This window comes from Ictidomys tridecemlineatus, chromosome 3 (assembly GCF_052094955.1).
Source record: "Ictidomys tridecemlineatus isolate mIctTri1 chromosome 3, mIctTri1.hap1, whole genome shotgun sequence".
Taxonomy (NCBI): Eukaryota; Metazoa; Chordata; class Mammalia; order Rodentia; family Sciuridae; genus Ictidomys; species Ictidomys tridecemlineatus.
Genome location: NC_135479.1, coordinates 90,753,754 through 90,766,439, shown reverse-complemented (window position 1 = coordinate 90,766,439; position 12,686 = coordinate 90,753,754). Strand labels below are relative to the sequence as shown.

General features: G+C 31.4%; 1 long non-coding RNA gene across 1 annotated transcript in view; it reads left to right on the top strand.

Annotated features, from left to right (window-relative positions):
- The first annotated feature begins 1,108 nt into the window (after positions 1-1,108).
- Positions 1,109-12,686, top strand: part of LOC120884324 (uncharacterized) — a 29,528-nt gene continuing 17,950 nt past the window's right edge. The window contains exon 1 of the long non-coding RNA XR_013435705.1: positions 1,109-1,315. This is a non-coding gene — a long non-coding RNA (uncharacterized LOC120884324). The remainder of the gene's footprint in view (positions 1,316-12,686) is intronic.

Genomic DNA, 12,686 nt, shown 5'->3' with positions numbered 1-12,686 from the left:
GGAATAGCCTTCTAGAAATAATGATTTTAAAGTAAGCAGAATTCCAAAAATGAATTTTTCAACAACTTATCATACAGTTGAATATAGCTAGACTATTTGACACTCCAATAGTATAAGAATCTGAATAGCTTATATTCTGCAACTGAAAATACTGAATAAAAATCTAAGCACTGAATAATATATTACTTTAGTGATAGTATTGCATATTTTTCATGAAAACTGATTTGTTTTAATTATTGTAGGCAGAAATATATGGGTCATTCTGTACAATCTGAGCAAAATCTTATTGTCTCTATTTTTCTACAGCCTACATTTTGATGTTGGTAAGGTAATGGTGTTTGAGAGTGAATATTCCAGATTTTCTATGTTCATAGACTGGAATTCTCTTGTGCACATGAAATTTTCCAATAATTTCCAATTTTGCTTCAAAATATATGCATTCTCAAGCTAAACTCAAAGATATAATTAGCTAAGCAAAAGATTAATGAGATTTTTTTAAAGACAAAGATTGCTTGCAGTACAAACTGTCTCTATGTAATTATAGTTTAATGTTTTGGTCAGGAGTGATTTTTAAAACAACAATTTAGTAGCAAATCATAACCCTTAATCAGTTTAGTTAGAGCTGATCTATAGAAGCAAATTTCCAGCTTCAAAATGTTAGGAATTTTCATGAGAAGAAAGCGTATTGATTCATCAGTGAAAATCCTCATTATTTTAATCACTGCTGTATAACAGGTTTGAAAGGGTAGCCATGACTCCACTCTGATACAAACACTGTTGATTAGATGGGTGCAAAGTAATCAAAGTTAAATAGGGTGGCAGGTAATTCTATTCGCTCCGCTTTCCAGAATGTATTATTGTACAAGGCACCACGGCTCCAATATGGCTTACATAATGCTTAGAGCATAATAATGATTTTAAGTGAGGACACTCTTGCATTCGGGTTTGATTTACTGTTTGAGCCAGAATAACTTCTCTTTGGATGTCTGGAACAGCAGGTTGTCCACTAATGTGCATAGCAATGAGTTCTATTTTTAAAAGGACTGTTTCTCAGCAAGTGATATGTTTCTCAAAAGATTCTACTGAAAACATTGTCTTGTGGAAAAATCCTTCATAAAATGCTTGTGTATTAACTCACAAACAACTAAACTGGGATGCTAAAATGATTGGATTTTGTTTCAAAATATATGACCTACATTGTAAAATTCCTTTTGAGAAGAATGAAAACTACAGTTACAAAATGAATGTTTGGTGTGGTTTTACTGCTAGGATTTGCTTAAACATTTACAAATCGAATTAGATGGATGAGAACTCTGTAAGTATACTGTATAATATTGTTTTATATTTTCAATGTGATAGTATCAAAATTAGTTTCTACAGATTGCAGTGAGAATTTGTCCTTTGGGGGAAGAGTTTGCATGCCTAAATTTTGTTTTCTTTCTGGCTTGATAATTGTGTTTGCCAAATTGCTAATGGAAGAAACAGTCTTTATGCAGAGCGCGCGCGCGCACACGCGCGCGCACACACACACACACACACACACACACACACACACATATAAAAACTCAATTGGAGATACAAGTTAATCCTACTCTGCCATTCATGATGTTCTGTTGTTCTGAACTAAAATCATCTTGATTTAATTTTAATTTTTCTTTTTCACCTTACCTTCCTGTTTCCATTCTCTTCATCAATATATGCACCCACTTATATGTCAGGGAATACAACTGTATCATTGCAAACTGTCTAGAACTCACATCAGTATGTATGTTTAAGGTTAGGTATTGTGGTAGTTTCCTTCTAGATTCTTTCCTGCTTCTGATTTTTACAGCACTGTATTGTATTCTAAAGGGCTACATATTTTGTGACATTTCAGGGATGGTAGTTCATACACTTAACAGTTCATTGCATGGACACCTAACAATTAAAACTGATGGTAGAAATAGAAACTAAGTGATCACGTCTGCTTGGGGGTCACTGCTCACAGATAATCAGGGCTTTCAAATGAACATTCTGTAATATCGGTACACACTTCCAATTTGCATTACAGACATTTAGTTTGGTATGTACTAGCTCCCTGTTTTTCAGTTTTCTTTCTTAGTTAACCTGCTGATGAGTAGAATTCCTTATCCTTTATTATTTGAATTTTCCATCTCTTTTTAAAATCTTTTCTAACACTGAGTTTGTCAACAGAGGACATTCACTTCATTCGAAAGACTTTATATTTTATTTCATACATCAGTGACAGGCCCTGCTGATTCTATGCCTAGTGTGTGTAGCATCTCAGCATCTGTTTGTTCAAGAAAGAAGGTTCAAGAAGGAATATTCACCATTTCAAAGGATACTGGCCATTGCTGAAGCCATTACTTTTATTTAATAATAACAATTTTAAGTAGAAATTAAAGTTCTTTGTAATCTTCATTTTCAAAAGACAATGATTTCATCATAATGTTGAATTCAATCGTATGTTTTCCAACCTATGTTGATATGATATTGTGTAAATATTGCCTTTAATACATTTATATAGTGGACTTTATTCAGTGTTTTTCCAATGTTAGATCAACTTGCATTTCTGGGGATAAATACATTCCCAATCTTTTCAAAAATATGTTATTTTTAAAATACATGACCAGACTTTTCATATTATTTTTTACTGATATTTTTGAATCAATATAAATTGGTTAATTTGCTTGTTGTGTGCAATACTTATCAAATTTGGGTATTAAGGAGGGATAGGAAAGGGGAAGTATTTTGAACTAAAATGGAGCAAATTGTTCTATGTAGATATATAAAAATACCACAGTGAATTCTACTTTTATATGTATCTATAAAGCACCAATTTAAATAAATAAATGGAAGGGAGATCATAAGAGCAGCACAAGAGGAATGGGGGAAGAAAGGAAGGGAAGGAAAGGGAAAGAACAGGAGACAGAAGTGGAGCAAATTATATCCCACACATGCATGGATATATCAAAATGAGCCTTAATTTCATGTGGAACTATCATGCACTAAATAAAACATTTGGGCAGGGGTGGGTAATGTGTTTATATAAAGCAGATAAAAAATGAATTGGAGATTCTCTTTCTCTCTATCTATCTATCTACATATCTCATCTATCATCTATCTGTCTCCCTATTCTCTATTTCTCTACCCTGGATTAGTTTAGATATGATTATATTTTGCTTCATAATTAATTTTATTAGTCACAGTATAGAAATCATCTATTTTAAAGTTTCCTTTGTAAGTAGGTTGAATATATGTTAGACATTCTCATTAGCATCAAATTGTCTTAAGCTTCATTGTGTATATTTCATTTTCTTACTATAATTCTTTCTGTGCAATTCTTTCAAATCTACCTTTCATTCAATTTTAATTGTTTTTCTTAATCTGTTACCAAACCCCACTTTATTCACTTTTGATTTCAATTTTTTTCTTATTTTAATTTGTAGATTTTTTTCTCCGAAAGTAATTCTTTTTTGTATATTTTATGTGTCAATTGCATTTTTTGAAGTATATGAGGAAAAGCCTGTTTTATATTCTGGTTCTGGTAATTGCAATTATATGCATATATATTAAGATTTTACAAGTCTACCTCCAAGGTCTTTTGTTTCTACTGGTATGTACATGCATTATCTCAGGTTCAGAACCTTGGAGATTTCTCCTGTGTCACCTTCCCTCCTGTACATCCATCTGGGTCTCATCATATCACCCCCAGTGGGAGGTTGGGGAGTATGTAATCGATTTAAAATTGTTGTAAGTAATAACATTCTGCCTCATTCAGAAATCTTAGTTTTGCTTTTAGGTTAAACATGAATAAAATTTGATGTTTTTCATTGTGAACTATTTTTTTTTCTTAAAATTTTTTGAGGCTTGGGTAAAATGAGCTTTTACATATTTTTTTTCTTTCTGCATGTGTGTAAGAAATTTCTGTAGTGGGGTAACTATAGCAAATGGTTAAACAAAATAAATATTTTTGTGATTTTTCCTTAAATGGGAAAAATTAGGAAAATAAAATACAGCATCTAATGGTGATCTATTAATATAAGCTATTATAAATATTCTTTTATCTTGAAATTTTTTTAGCCATCTTCTCATGATTAAGAGTGATCATTAAAAGTACTTTTAAATGTTTACCAAATGTCCAAATCATCTTCATATCATAATAAGTAAGAACAGATAATTTATTATGAACTATTATTGAAAAATAATATTCTATCTGGGCAGGGTTGTTGCTCAGTGGTAGAGAGAGCTCTTGCCTACCTTGTATGAGGCTCTGGGTTCGATCCTCAGCACTACATTAAATAAATAAATAAATAGAATAAAGTTGTATTTGTCTATCTACAACTAAAATTTAAAAAAAATGTTTAAGAAATAATATTCAAGCTATAGTGGTTAAGAAGAAAATAAAAGCTGTGTGACTTATAATCTAGTTGGGAATTAGGTAGTATGCCTATAAAAAAACAACCACAAAATCCATCAAATTAACAAAAATGGTATTGAGGAAAACCACTTTTCAGAATAAAAGCTTATGCTTTAAGATGGCTTTAAGGTTCTGAGTCTTGGAAAGAATATGAATATGATAGTGAAGTACTCACATTCTTTGTAAAATAATGTAATATTATCCAAAGGTAGAATGAAATAACTTAAAGATAAGTTTTCAATTTCAAGATAAGCTACTAGTATAAATAGAAGAAAACTTTAACTTATGAAAATGAAATATCAAAAAACACACAGTACTGAATATAAGTTAGAAAGAGAGAGAAAAAAACAACCAAAGGAGATAACTGTAAAGCAAACAATTACACAGATGCATAACCAAACTTATCTAAAATTGCATTAAATATAAAAGTATTTAATTATAATGAAATTAAGCAAAATAATTAAAATAAAAACAGTTGTTTAAACACACACAATAGCTATCCCTAATTGCAAATATGAAATTCTAATAAATTTAGAAAGACTTTAGGAAGAAAATGTCAAATTCTAACAAAATAGGAAGACACATTAAATAAAATGGAATACTGTGTCCTTTGAGATCAAAGGATAATGTCAATATTATGAAGCTCTCAAATCTAATTAAATGTATGGATAAATTTAATTCAAATTTATATCAGGTGTAAATTTATGTGCAAATGGTTTTAATGTATGAATGACGAAAATAAGATAGCTCATAGGAGTTTTCTTGCTAAAAATTATGAAATATCAGACATTTTATCCATCTTACAAAGAAACAGGTTAGCCTACTATAGCTTAAGATGTTGGCAGAGGATACAAGGATCCTGGTTTAGAAACAAAGGATGCTATCCTATTTATGTTGGAATGCTGGTGTCTTTCTGGCAGTTGTTTAAGCTCTGGTTCCCACAAGGTGTCACACAGATGGCCAGGTGACATGTGCTTAAGCAATTAGTTAATTATAGAAGAGGAAGGCTGAATTAAGGGAACAGAAAGACTTTATAATGGGCATTATGCTTGTTTTCCCTTTGTTCTGGAGAGAGCAGTATGCATGACTATCCTTGCTTCAGAGAGAGGACCATATCTCCATCTTTCTAAGGCTCCTTTATAGAAGCACTCTTTAAAAAGATAACCATAACATAAGGGTTGGAATTTACTCATACTTTAATTAAAAAAAAAAAGTAATTTAAGCCTTACAGAAAGTTACAGGAATGGTAAAAGTAAGTTCCTAGATTTTTAAACTTTCACTCTGATTTAACCTTTGATGAATTTAAACACTTTTCTTCCCTTGCTCTCTATCTCTTGTGACCATTTGATGGTATTGGAAGACATACTGTAGCACTCTGTTAATATTTTTTTTAATAAAGCTGTACAGCCATTAAAATTAATGAATTAAATATTTATGCCATACATCATTCTAACACAGAGACTCTATTTAATTTCACCAGTTGTTAAAATAGTTTTTCATGGACCTATGGCCTAATTAGCACCACACAGATGTCTATTTGTCCTATTCTTGTCATCTACTTAAAAATATATTCTGATTATATCCATACTTCCATCTTTAGCAGGCTGGCCCATACCACCATCATTTTCCTAAAAACATTCTTCCCAATTTCAAGAACTTTTCTTCTGATACACACATATATTTACATGAAATATTCCCCAAATATTTGTGCCTTTTGTTTGAATAACAAATGTGTTGAATTTGGTAGGCAAATTTTAATTGAGTTCTTATTTATGTTGAATTATTTCAAAGTGATACAGATATTTTAAACAATGATATAATAAAACACATACCAAAAAAAAGTATTGACCATAGTCTGGATCCATACAAATATAAATAATTTTATTTTAAGTTTCTAAGGAAAAGATGCACAAATATATTCGCACTATATAATAAATTGCACCAGAATAACTTTTACTTTTGAAATTCCAAAAGATTTCAAAACTAAATATTCTTTCAGTACTAAATTGAATTAAATTTCAGTACTAAACATTAAATTACATGTATATATAACATAAAATGTTGCTCAGATAGCATCTGAAATAGGCCACTTCTGAAACATGGAATATTTCTTTCCAATGTCCAATGTCATCATTCTTTAACTACCCATCATACTATTACAGAAGAAAATGAAACCTGTAATGCTAAGTCAGCAAAGTTAACATGGTGTAAATTGTTTCTAATATATAAGTTAACATTATAAAATTTTCTTCACAAGTGGATAAGGACAAGTGCTCTGAAATTATCAGGGAAATATTTAAATAACCCCTCTCTGAAGCTTTTTCACATCAGGAACAATATAAACACAAATATAAATTAAGTATAATTTTTTTTCAGTATGGGAGTATGGTAATTGTAGAAATGGAAAAAAATCTAAGTTTTTAGTGAAACTTGGGGAAAATAAAGTGTCACTGAAAACTTTTAAGACACCACTAGAACAATATTACTCTTTATGCAGACAAAAAGAAATGATACTCTGGTATCTAATCAGCATGAACAAGGCCAAACGAAACAAGACACATCTCAGATTTCCGCTTCATATAGATGCTCATATCCATGCTTGTGTTCTCATGGGAATCATAAGGCCTTCGACAACAAGCCAGTTGCATATTTTAGCATGTGCCCCACAAAGAATTAGCATCAAGCCTTGTTTGTAAGATAAACAATATATAGTAGATTGAATCTTGAGTCATATGAACTGAGGTCTTACAAAAAACAGAGTTCTGGTTTAATTTGAATGACATCTTGCTTCTATAAGGACAAATTATATAGCCTATATGTTTCACATTGCATAACTCTGAGGAAAAAAATTGTGAAGCACATTATTACATGATTAAAATAAATGATCCATCTAGAAATACACTATAAAGCCTTTATGATATTTTGATTTCTTGAAATTAATGTTTGCCTGATTTTTTTAACTAAATATGAACACACAAGACATTCAAAAGGAATGGAAATTTATAATTATGAATGTGGATATTATTGGAACAATATACAGAAAAATGAAGTTAACTCAACACAGAGATATGAAAAATATTGTAGGTAGTAGGTAGGTAGGTAAACAGATCAACAGATATGCAAATGGATGAATAGAAAGCAGAATCATGTGGACAAAGAGAACGAGAGAGACTAAATAATCTGGAAGTATAAAAATGTTTGATAAATATTACCTATTTAGAATCCCATTTGGTTAAAGAAATCAACAATAAATACATTTCCACTAGGCCCTACAAACCCCATGTTCATGCTCTTAGATTCTTTGTCTTCCCACTTAATGACTGTTGATAACTAGGCAGATGATTTGAATAAAATAAATTATGCCCCTTTAAGAAGAAGAAAAGTTATCTGAATAAAACTAAAGAAAAACTCTTTGTCTAATATGCCCAAAGAGATTTCCTAACAAAAAAGTAATTTCATTCATATACATAAACATAGTAGTAAGAATGTTATGTTTTCATTTATGTATGTGATGAATATTTTGCATTAAAATATAAATTTTAATCACAGGACAAGTATTTATTTCATGATTGCCAAGCTAAGCTATGCAACATCCTATCACCTGGTTAAATAGTCATAAAATAAATATGTGCCTTTTAATTAAAAAGAAAAAGATTCAACACTTCAGGGCCTACAGATGGTTTCTCTACCAATAAATAGTACTTTAGTCATATCAGATTATTATTTCCAGAAGTGTTAACAATTAAAGTGTTATTATATAATAATATGTACAAACTCAATAGTGAAAAATAAATTTCAGAGACACTGGTAATTTGTCCTAATCTTTTAAAAGGGAAATACAAGTAACACTTTGACACTTTTTATATTTTATAAAGGAGGAGATCTGAAGTCTAAAATTAGTCTTGTTCTGTCATTTCAAAGGATTGAAAAATATATTATGTTCATGGCCTTCACATGTCACTGCTTCAAAATATAGAATAATTTAGAGTTAAAGCAGGTCCCTCCTATATTATTTTATTTGTTTAAAGACTGTGGGGAGAGGAGCCAAAGCAGTTTTTTCCCTATCCAATTAATATGCATAAAGAGTGCACTCCAATGTTGGTACATTGTCTATTAGTTAAAATGAAAGGATTGAGTATTTAAAGAATGTAGCTTTGACTGTCTCTGCCAGTTAAAAGAGACCAATGAATAGTGTCCATGTGGAATTTCAGCACTTTGGTGAAATGAAGAGTGCCTCTTGTGAGTTCATTATTGTCATGTATTAAGTCAAAAATATTATCTCCACATCATTACATTGTACAATGTATAAAACTTTGTACATGCTATCAATGATTAAAACAGAAAATAATGCTTCTAGTCCAACATCTGTAGATGGCTGGCATCTTATCAGTCACTTTTGTGAAGCCAAACACAATCTCTAGTTCAGCCTAATATCAAGTAAATTACCAGAGAAGAGTTTATAGAGCCATTAAATGGGGAATAGGAAAACAGGCCAATTGGGTTCAGCACTGATCCCTGCATTAATTCATTTGCTTTATGAATTACCTAACTACGGAATGTAAATGTATGCTGATTCAGTGTGGAAATGAAGGCACCTTGTGATTTCAAATGTTAGCTTATATTAAATCAGTGAATTATTTAAACAAATGAGTCAGGTGTCAAAATAAGCTACTGAAGAATGCCAGATGGCCCTACTCATCTTCTTCTAGTTAATGCCTGTCAGTAACAAGAAAGATGATTTGAATAAAATAAATTGTGTCCCTTAAATAGGAAACTTATCCAATATGAAAAATGAAGATGGATTTAGTGTTTATTGTGCCCAAACAGATTTTCTGGCAAAGAAAAATAATCTCATTCATGTACATAACCACTCTGGTGAGAGTGGCATATGTTCTTATTTGAATATGTTCACATTCAAATATTTTAATCATTAACACCAAATATTCAAATATATAAAAGAGTTTTTTCTTATATTTCTTAATAAAAATTGTAATAGATGAACTGAAAATCATGATAATTTTCTAAAAATCTGAGGTCCTTTGCTTCAACATACCTCAATGATAAGAATGCAGTCAGTAACAAAATTCAAAGCAATAAAAATCATTATTGACATAGTAAAATACTTCAGACTCTGATACCATCTTGGGTTTTCAGGAGAATTAAAGTGGTATTTCCCTGGAGTGTTGAACAAGTCTGAGTCCAATTGTACTTCCAGCTCAGAATTAAGTTTATTCCGACTGAGTGAGTGTCCTGTTCTATCTCTAGAGATGGCATGTCAGCACAATGTAGTATAAAGACTCATGGCCAGGACCAAGTGGGACATGGCTTCGAGTGTCACTCTGCAGAAAAGCTGTGTATCCCTGGGTAAGAACTCAAATATTCAAGATGTTTTATGATAAGAAAATATTGTTTGATCATTTTGTTATGAATAAGTCATAATTAATCTTATATTAATTTAATTTACTGATTAATATGAAAATACTGTTTTATAAACAAAGAATACACAAATTGCTATGAAGACATTTTACAATCTCCAGTGAAGCACAAGGCCAGAGAGCTGAAAGACATCTACTGTACTCATTATGGGTTGATTAAATGTAATGAAGATATCAGTTCTTCAAAGAATAAACAAAGAAATCCCAATCAAATATAAATGGTTTTTCCTCTTTGGGGACTTCATTTTTCCAGCATTTGTATTAAAGCTTATGTAGCCAGTGATGGCTGAGTCATTTTGGAGAAGAAGCTACTCCTGATCAGTTATTCCTGGATTATTGGAGAAGAAGAGGAAATTCAAAAATAGAAGTATGCATGAAGAGAAATTGTGTCATGGTAAAGATGGCGGTGATGGTACATGGTTCTGGGAAACTGGTTAACTCTGTATAAAAAAGAAATACTGACTCCCTAGCTAATACAAATACCTAAAAAAATTAAGAACTATATGTAAGCAGTGAAATAAACAAGTTAAGAAAAAAATTCAGATCAATATTATGATGCATTAGGTTAAGAAGAGGGTTTTTGATAGGATGCCAAAACCCAAAATAGGACTCAGAGCAGTGACACATGCCTGTAATCCCAGCAATTTGGAAGAATAGGCAGGAGAATTGAGGCAATTCAACAAGGTCCTGTCTCACAATAAAACTAAAAAGGGCTGAGAATTTGGCTTAGTGGTTAAGTGTCCCTGGGTTCAATCCCCAGTATTAAAAATATAAAACAAAAACATTGATTATCTTGATGACCTTAATGATATTATAGTTGTTATATAATGAAAGATATCAAATGTAAAAAAATAACTGATGAAAGTTTTTGAGATGATAGTTAAGATGCTAAAATTAATAAGTAATTAATGTTCAAAGCCTATCAGAAACTCTTGAAAACGAATGATCAAATTCTTTAATGAGAAAAAGGCATACAATTACAAAAGAACATGACTCTACTTTTCACAGAAGAGATAGCTAAAACCATTGTTCAACATCATTTGTACATTAAATGAATAATTATAAAATTAAATTAAATTTAAACAAAGCAATTGAGTTAAATGAATTTAAATACAACATAACTAAGATACATGTGTGTGCCTATTAGAATGGTGGTGAAAAGTAAGAACAACAGTCAATTACAAGAATTGTTGAGATGAGCAAAAGCAGCCAGTAATGTGGCCTACTGCTGGAGAAACTGGAAGTTCCCCTGGAAAAGATTTCACATTTACAGTAGTCAGTAGTTGCAGTTAATGAAATTATAACCAATTTCACTGTATCGTATAATTTGAGCTTTATCGTAGCATAATTCAAGTATAACTTAGTGATTAAAGTTATTTTTGAAGTCATCTCAGATGACTCTCTATGTATCCACGTACTGCTACTCTGCAATCTACTGAATCTCTTCTGTGTCCCCATTTCATATCTTGAAATTTCAGGATAGGATAGGAATAGCATTTGCCTTAACAACAACAACAACAACAACAACAACAACAAGGCTTACAAAATAAACTAGTAGTTGGAAAAAAAAATTGTAGCACATATAAGCAAAAAAGAAAATATGAGCTAGGAAACGGACAGGCATGTGCACCAGGGAATTTGCAGAGCAAGGTGTTAGAGCATCCTTGGTACCCACCAGTAAGCAATGCAAAAACAATGTGACTGGTGTACAGTACAGAATATTAGGTCAATGACTTACATTTTTTCAAGTGAATTTATTTGAAGAAAAAAAAACTAATGTCAGACTTTCTGTTCTAGTTCAGACATGTAGAAACCTCAGAAGTTATCACTTTCATCTCTACAAGAAGAAATTGAAGACACTGAACATCACTAAGATGAGAGCATAGATGCCACAAAATGAGATTTCACCCCAATATCTGGAGAGTGGAGAAGGTACTGAGAGTCCCAGGGTCCCAGGAATAGAAGCTCTCTAATGGAACCAGAGATAGCAGTATTATTCACAATAGTGCTGCATAGAGAACTCTAAAAACTCAACAGGAAAAAAAAGATTCAAGTAAAAAGCAAACTAAGAATCCTAAATCATGGCTCACCAAGAAGCTATAGAAAGGCAAGATGTGAAATATGCCTAACATCATATGTCATTAGAGAACTACAAAGTAAAAGAATGAGAATACCATTAAATACCTGTACAATGGCCAGAATCTAAAAGACACTGATAACTGATACCACCAAAGACTCATGAGAATTTGGAACAAGACCCTCATTCACTGCTGGTGTGGATAACACTGAAAATGTTTTGACATTTTTTTTTTTTTACAAAACAAAACCTACCCTCATTACTCAATGCCACATAAAAACACTTCTTTATATGTACTCAAATGGCTAAGAATCGTAGGTCCACACAGAAGTTTATTCACAAGGTCAAAACTTGGAGACACACAGATGTCCTTTTATGAATGGATAAATGAATTGTGGTACATTCATAAAATCGAAAGCTATTCAGCCACAAAAAAAAGAAATAAAGTATCGATCTTGTAAAACACTTGAAGGGAATTAAATGCATACTGCTAACTGAAAGAAGCCAGTCTGGAATGCCTATAAACAATAATATTCCAATCATATGGTAATTTCAAAAAGACAACATTATAAGACCATAAAAAGTCTGTGGGTTCTCAGTTTGGAGGAATAAGAGGGAAGAATAAATTGGTAGAACACATGGAATCTTTTGAGTTGTGGAAACTACTCTGTTTGATATTATGATGGTGACCCCTGATACTGTGCTCTTATTAAAATCAATAGTACTGTACAATGCTGAGTCAATCTCAATTTAA